The following is a 7,799-nucleotide window of genomic DNA, read 5'->3' as shown; positions in this document are numbered from 1 at the left end:
AACTAGCTGAACTTAAGACCCAGTTGAATGAACTGCTAAGGAAAGGCCTTATCCGCCCTAGTTCATCTCCGTGGGGGTGCCCAGCCATCTTTGTGAAGAAGGATCAATCTCTACGCATGTGTGTAGATTATAGACCCTTGAATGCAGTTACAATCAAGAATAAGTACCCTCTGCCACGCATAGATATATTGTTTGATCAGTTATCTAAAGCAAAAGTCTTTTTCAGATTGATTTGAGATCTGGGTATCATCAAATCAAAATTCGGCCTGAGGATGTCCCAAAAACTGCATTCTCTACAAGATATGGTCTATATGAGTACCTGGTTATGTCTTTTGGATTGACTAATGCCCCCGCACATTTTATGTATCTGATGAATTCAGTGTTTATGCCCGAGTTGGACAAATTTGTGGTGGTATTTATAGATGACATCCTGGTCTATTCTGAGAATGAAGAAGATCATGTTGAACATTTGTGAGTGGTTCTTACTAGATTGCGAGAACACCATCTGTATGCAAAGTTCAGCAAATGTGAATTTTGGCTTCGTGAGGTACCTTTTCTTGGACACGTGTTGTCCGATGGTGGAATTATGGTTGATCCCACCAAGGTGCAAGAAGTATTGAACTGGAAGGCTCCCATCTCGGTGCACGAGGTTCAGAGTTTTCTGGGGTTGGTTGGCTATTATCATCACTTCATCCCGGATTTCTCTAAAATAGCCAAGCCTATGACTCGATTGCTGCAAAAAGACATGAAGTTTGTCTGGACTCCTGAGTGTGATGTGGCTTTCCATACCCTGTGAACTCTTCTAACATTGGCTCTGGTTTTGGCGCAACCAGATATCGAGAAACCTTTTGATGTGTTCTGTGATGCATTAGGTATTGGGTTAGGAGGTGTTCTTATGCAAGAGGGTAGAGTCATCGCTTATACCTCTCGCCAACTTCGGAAGCATGAAGTGAATTATCCAACGCATGACTTGGAACTCGCTGCAGTGGTTCATGCTTTGAAGGCTTGGAGACATTATCTACTTGGCAATGTGTGCAACATCTACACTGATCATAAAAGTCTCAAGTACATCTTCACTCAACTAGAGTTAAATATGCGTCAGAGAAGATGGCTCGAGTTGATCAAGGATTATAACATTCAAGTGCACTATCACCCTGGTAAGGCAAACATCATCACGGATGCCTTAAGCAAAAAGTCTCATTGCCACTCATTGATTGAGAGTGATGTCCATTTGTCAAAGCTCCTTCATCCTGCAGTCCTGCACAACATCACTGTCAGTTGTACTCTACAGAGTCAAATTATCGAGCTACAGAAGACAGATATAGGTGTGTTTCACATCAAGCGTAAGATGAAAGAGCAAGAAACCATACATTTTCGAGTAGATGAGGAAGGCGTGTTATGGTTCAAGGATAGGTTGGTAGTTCCGAAGGATAGAGAGCTTAGAAATCAAATCATATCCGAAGCTCATTCCTCTAAACTATCTATTCATCCTGGTAGTAGTAAAATGTATCATGATTTAAAGCCTCGATTTTGGTGGACCAAAATGAAGAAAGAGATAGCCGCTTATGTGGCTAGGTGTGACACTTGTTGTCGGGTCAAGGCTGTGCACATGAAAGCTGGATTACTTCAGCCACTCTCTATTCCAGGTTGGAAATGGGAAGAGATAAGTATGGATTTTATAGTTGGACTCCCTACCACACAGAGGAATTTTAACTCAATTTGGGTAATTGTGGACCGACTGACCAAGTCGGCACACTTCATTCCTGTCCGCATAGACTTTCGTCCAACTGACTACGTGGAGTTGTACTTCAACCAGATAGTCCAACTTCATGGGATCCCTCATACTATTGTCTCAGATAGAGGACCACAGTTCACTGCTCGCTTTTGGGAGCACTTGCACGGATTATTAGGGACTAAGCTCATAAGAAGTTCTGCCTATCATTCGCAAACCAATGGGCAAACTGAACGAGTGAATCAAATCTTAGAAGATATGTTGAGAGCGTGTGTCATCTCGGCTAAAGGCTCATGGGAAAAATGGTTACCCCTAGCTGAATTCTCATACAATAATAGTTATCAAGAGAGCATAAAGATGGCACCGTTCGAAGCTTTGTATGGTCGGAAGTGTAGAACCCCGTTGAACTGGGTAGAAGCCGGTGAAAGGAGATATTATGGAATTGATTTCGTTCAAGAAGCTGAAGAACAAGTCCATACTATCCAAACCCACATGGCCACAGCTCAAGCTAGGCAGAAAAGTTATGCTGATCGACGTAGGAAACCTATTGAGTTTGAAGTTGGAGACTTCGTTTATCTAAAAGTCTCACCTATGAAGAGTGTCCAATGCTTTGGTGTGAAGCGAAAACTTGCGCCGAGATATGTTGGTCCGTTTGAAATCATTGGACAAAGTGGTAAAGTGGCGTACAAGATTCAATTACCTCCTGAGATGAGTGCTATCTTCAATGTCTTTCATGTATCTCAATTGAAGAAATGTCTTCGCGTCCCTAAAGAGAGAGTTCCATTGGGGGATATCGAGTTAAAATCTGATTTGACCTTTGAAGAAAAGCCGGTTCGAGTGATTGACACTCGTGAGCGAGTGACTCAGAGTCGGTAGTCAAGTTCTACAAAGTCATGTGGAGCAATCAGGGTAGTGAACGCGATGCAACGTGGGAAAGGGAAGACTATTTGAGGGATGGTTATAAGGAATTCTATCAACAATGGTACGCTTTTCAAATTTTGGGATGAGATTTTTATAAGGGGGTTGGGCTGTAACACCCTAGGTGTTTGCCTTCCACATTTGCACTGCATTTCATGAACATGAGCATCATTCATCACTTTGTGAACTTATATCACATGCAACATGATTTCGAAACATTGCAACATGGTGTATATTTCATGTGTGTTGTCTCTTTTATGAAATATAAAGTGTGCAACACTTGAGTGCAACATGTGCCACTCACTTAGTGAAACAAGATTAGTTAATACTATACAACAAGATCATGAAACATGTGAAACATGACTATGAAACATTTGCAACATTCTTGTGTTTTTCATTGTTTCTGTATATATCTTGCTTGACTCTCATGTGACCAATGTATGGTGTGGCTAAAAATGCTTGTAAGTAACTTAGTTACACCTAAAATGTCATTTGGAACATTGTTCATGTTGATCATTTTGCCTAATTAGGTTTCCAATTCATGGTTGACCAATTTGGATCCCTAGAGCTCTTGTGTTTGACTGTTTAAAAAGTGTAGCTTAGGATGTTTGCATGTCTGGCCAACCTAAAGCAAAGTTGTAGCAAATTTAATAAGGAACAAAATTTGTTTTGAAGCCAAGTCATGAAAATGTGCACAACATGTTCAATTTGGGCCCACAAGCAAGAAATCAGGGCTGATTCTTCACTTAAGAATTTTTCTAAGTATTGATTGCAATTACAGTTTGATGGAGCTGACTTTGGCTCGATTTTACTCTGTATCTGTTGGGAATTAGTCCTTGGCACTTAAATAGAAATTGAAGATGGAAGTACGGGCTACAACTTTCATGTTCATTGTTTCCTCTAAAATGTCACGGTTTAGGAGTTAATCGGTGTCAAAGTTTGCCTGTCAGTCGGACTGGATGAACTCTGAATCACGTTTTCAGAAAACCTTCAGTAATCATGGCCGACCGGTTCAGAAAGGCGATGACGCGTGTGTGCCGCGCGTCGCCGCTCGCCTGAGCACGCTAGCCACGCGCCGTGGACGCCCTGGCACGGCCAGCCGTGTCTTGAGCACCCCGCGCGCCTGCCCGACGCACTCAACCGCTCCAGTTCGTCTTTCTTCGCCTCCACCGCGCGCTGCGCCAAGCAAGCAGCCGTCCGCCATTGCCTGCCGCACCTTCGCCTTCACCTAGCTTCCATGCCATTGCAAAAATGCGTTGCCCCATTCACCTAGAGCTTCGCCGTGATCCCCTTTACCATCTCCACCTCACCGTCGGGTCGATCGTGCCTCGGTAAGGGCGTATTCGCCGTTTTCCCCCACCGCAGCCATGGCGAGACCTCGCTGGCGTTGTCGCTCCACGCGGACAACCGCCACTGTGACCCTCCCGTCCCCTCCTCTGCCTTACGCTAGATCCTAGGTGCACTGCTGATGCTCGTAGCGCCTTCCGTCCTGGACGTAGCGCCGTAGCCTCGCCGGAGTTGGCTGTGCCGTGGCCGAGCGCCGCCGTGGCCATCGCCACCCCCGCTAGCAGCATCAGTAGCTGCAATAGAAGGTTCCCCTAGGTCCGCTTAGGTGAGGCGAACATGTTGGCACCTTTGCCTTAGCCGGAGAAGCCACCGGCGGCGAACTGCTCCACCAGCCGTTCCTTCTCCCCTGCCCTGTCTCGCTGACGCGCGGGTCCCTCTTGTCAGCGCCACGGCTGAGGCGGGAGCCCAGCGTGGGCTGCGCCATTGTCTGGGCTGTGCCAGCGCGTGTTCTTGGGCCACCGTTTCCTCGGGCCGGCCCAACATCAGTGAAATGGTTTCCTTATTTGTTTTGTTTAACTGTTTTTCACAGTTTGGTGTATAGATTCAAAAATATGTAACTCAAGTTTGGTAGATCCAAAGGATATGGTTCCAATTTTGTGAAGTTCCTAGTCATGTCTAGTATTTAACAAAAATATTATATGAGCACATGTTTTAGAAATTTTTGATGAATTAAATAGGAACTTGAAAAGTGTTTTTGAGTGCATGCAAACTTGTTTAAATCATATCTTGAGTTTCCTTGATCCAAAAATTGTGAAATTTTGTGGGTAAGCTAGTATTCCTTAGTAGAAGCTACGGTTAAAATTTGAGAGTCATTGCATGTGCAGTTTTTGAGTTATAGATTTTCTTTTTATCATTGGTAGATACTTGGGTGAATTTTAGTAAATTAATTATGAATCCTATGGCCATGAAACTTGGTATGTAGTATCTTGGTACCTTATAGATGCTAGGAAAAATATGAAATCAGTTGCTTGACACTTTTCACTAGGGTTTCCTAATTATGCCATTTTAAGCCGTTCTGCCTTACCATTTTTGTGTAGGCTGTTGTACTTACTGAAATGGTGTGAAATTTTTATGGTAGTCTACTTAGGGTATGTAGTGTCTACTGTAATTTTTGTAGAATTAATGGAGCAGTTTTCATATATGTTTACTATTTCCCCTAATTAATTAAATAAATTAAGAAATGTATTAAAATAAATGTTTTGGTGATGGACACCCTACTTTCTGGTGTTCTTGTGGTATGTGTCATATGTCAGTAAAGTTGGTTTTGTCCAATTAAGTGTTTATATCATAAGTTAATAATTAATTGTTTGCATTATGTCCCTCTGGACAAGATCTGGGGACTTTGGAAAGTTCCCTATGATATTTTAGTTTTCTGTGAATGAGATGAGTACAAAAGTTGTAGATAAATTAGGTAGCTAGGGCCTGTCAAAATTTGAGGGCATTTGGCCTAGTAGTTTAGAAACTACAGCTGTTTAAAGTTAGGTTGCAGTTTTTGCTTATTCTCTGCCTTGTGAGGATAGACCTTTGTTGATCGATGAGTTCGACCTGGTAAAGGTTTGAATCATGCTTTGAGGTCTGAAAATGTATTGTAGACAATTTTATAAGCTTTCCAGATTGTCTTGTTGCATATCATTTGGACTTATAAATCTCCAGTTATGGCTAGTTTACTGCACCGCTACATAGTAGTCATCTTGCTGAAATACAATTGCTTGAGTGTATGTGGTTGCAATGTTCTCGTTGATTGTTTAGGGGTTAGCCTAACTTGAGAATATGCTTAGGTGCAGGTGCTAGGTCATTAACGGAAGATGAGCAATTATACCTTAGGTTGTATAAACGTGGTAAGTGAAAGTGATTTGAATAGGGCTTAAGTTGGAATATGCTAACTACAGCGAACATGTGCATTCCCCGAGCATCCCTGACATTCGTACATGTGCATCCATGATATTTATCTTGCGCATTCATGCAATAGGTGTGCCGGAGGGAGTGACGTTGCTGGAGTTCGAGGGAGCCAACCAGGAGGAGGAACCCGAATTGCAGGAAGCCGACGAAGTAGTCGCCGCGGAGGAATTGCCCGAGTGCCCTAACCACCAGCCTTCCTTGTTCCTGAAAGGCAAGCCCCGGAGCATATTAAGCCTCCTATGTTTTCACAAATACATTGAGTATCTTTTATTGTTGATGATGCATTAAGTATAGGAATTGGTTGAAACCAATTGCTGCATTATATATCCTTCCTTGTCCAGATATCGCACTGGAATCCTATTTAAGTTCAGGAACAGGTTAAATGCTTAGCCATGCTTAGTGCGGTAGAAGTCAGGTGATTTCCTGTCACCTGCGAGCTTTAGGATGAGGTGGATCACGGTTGGCTATATTTGCTATCGTGGAAAAGAACCATGTGAATAATGAAATAAGACCAGGCGGGGTCTTGTGTAGGTTTGAACATAGTGACTCCGTTTGAGTCGTTTAAGGACCGATACGCTGTACGTCCTCATGTCATGTTGAACGCAACCTAACACTTAGCTGGCTGGATAAGTTGTTCCGACCGCGAAGCCTAGTAGCTCGATTCAGGCCTGGGAACGCGAGCAGTGGCGGCACTCTGGAGGTAGTAAGGATGTGCGGAGAGCCATTGGTATAAGTCCAAGGCGGGTTAGAGTCCCGAACAACCTTGGCAGAGTGGTTCTCTGAGAATGCCGATCTGTTCGGACCCGCGACTCCTGAATTGTACCAAAGGTGACTTGTTGCGACCCTGACGGGGAAGCAGGGTTTGTGTTTAGGAATACCCCTCCAGCTGGATAGGAATCGATTCGAATCGCCGTCTCTCTCAGATAGTGAGAACTTGACTGAGCAGCGGCAACGTAGATTCAATTAACTTAACAATATGGTTAAATGGATGATGATAAGGTTGCCACAATGAATACCTGATATGGTTATTAATGTTTGCACCCTAATAAAATGATTGCTTAGTACAGGTGCTAATATAGATGATAGGTTAATGGCTAAAAAGTTACTGCTAGTTCAGGTTAAGAGTTGATCATTATTACTTATGCTTTTCTGCAAAAAGAAAGTGTCAGCCAGCTCCACTACATTAAGCTATGCATAATCCTTGGTGTTATTTGTTTGGTTTTCGACAGGTAAGTCTAGCTGAGTACATTCCCGTACTTAGGGTTTATTCCCTCTTGTTGCAGATGACCTCCTATATCAGGGATTCTACAAGTATTGTCTCCACCCGGCGGGTGATGAGGACTAGATCATGGGCATGATCTCCTTTCTCTTATCTGAATGCTTTTGCGGTCTGTGATCAGCAAACCAGTATGTGTATTTGAACTCGGTGTGTGAGTTAAACTATTTACTTCCGCATGTTTTACAAGACTTGTTTTGTAATAACGATGACTCTGTGATGGTGTAATCTATTTGCGAATGTCTACGAAATGTTGTAACGTATGATATGTTATGTTGGATTACTGTGATCTTGGTTGTATGCAAGTTGGTTTGAAATCCTTCGAGATTTCGGGTGACTACCAGGTTTATATGGGCTCAAGTTCGAGAATTTGATCATTTTGGCGATTGTTTTTGTACTTGTGCTCTTATAAATTGCTCGGTTTCGCAACAAGATTAGCACTATCTCCAAATGTACCGAAATGAGCTTCCACTTGAGCCTCGTCACCTAGTGGTACCATCAGGTGCGACCAAAATGATTTCTGAGCCTATGGAACGTCTAGTGCAAACCATGCACCTATCTTGCACTGACGCTAACACTACCTCCAAATGGAAAGAAGAAAGATTCCACATGACCCACATCACCAAG

This window comes from Miscanthus floridulus, chromosome 11 (assembly GCF_019320115.1).
Source record: "Miscanthus floridulus cultivar M001 chromosome 11, ASM1932011v1, whole genome shotgun sequence".
In the NCBI taxonomy this organism is placed as follows: Eukaryota; Viridiplantae; Streptophyta; class Magnoliopsida; order Poales; family Poaceae; genus Miscanthus; species Miscanthus floridulus.
Note: the sequence above shows the minus strand (reverse complement) of the source record.